This window comes from Varanus komodoensis, unplaced genomic scaffold, assembly GCF_004798865.1.
Source record: "Varanus komodoensis strain SLA01 unplaced genomic scaffold, ASM479886v1 scaffold36, whole genome shotgun sequence".
NCBI classification, from domain to species: Eukaryota; Metazoa; Chordata; class Lepidosauria; order Squamata; family Varanidae; genus Varanus; species Varanus komodoensis.
The window spans coordinates 5,641,792-5,642,570 of record NW_025335873.1 but is presented as its reverse complement, the minus strand read 5'-3'; positions in this window follow the sequence as shown (position 1 = coordinate 5,642,570).

Genomic DNA, 779 nt, shown 5'->3' with positions numbered 1-779 from the left:
CCCCCCCGCTTTGAGGATGTTTTTGGTTGTTTGGGGGTTTTTTGTTACTCTTCTTTTGCAACCAAAATAAAATGAAATTTAAACTCCTCCAGAGTTGCCCTTCTCACGCTCGCTCGCTCGCTCGCTGCCTTCCCCTCCCTCTTTCCTTCTGTCTTCCCCTTATATTCCTCTCTCTCTCTCTCTCTCCCCTCTCTTTTCCCCTTCTTAAAAAGAAACAGCCTCGACGAAAAGAGAATCGGGCACACGAGGTTTCCTCCCCCTTCCCAAAAGATGCTCTAATCCATTTTTTTTGCCTCCTTTATAACATAAGCCACAACCCCCTTTCCCCTGCGCTCCCCCTCCTTTTTCTCCACTTAAATGAAAGAAAAGGGGGGGAATCCCCCTTAAAGATAATGAGTCAACAAGAAACTGCTAATCTGGGCAGTGTTTTGGGGGGGAGGGGGCGTCACCTTAATAGAGAGATCCCCCACACACACACACACACTGCAGGGATCGTGACTAATCAATCAGGGTGGGGGCACAGGGAGAAATGGACAGGTTGGAGGACTTCCACTTCCTTTCTTCCACGCCCCCCTCCCCACTTTCATAGCTGCTCCTCTTTTAATTTCCATTATTATATTTTTAAAGTAGGGAGAGTCGCTGTGAAGGTAATCACAGTTTCCCGCAGGTCTCCTTTTAGTCTTGCCCAAAACACGCTTTCCCCTCTCGCTCCTTTTGGCGCAAGAGACCAGCGCTTTTCCCCTCCTCGGGAACCCCTTTGCTGCTAAACCTCTTCCATA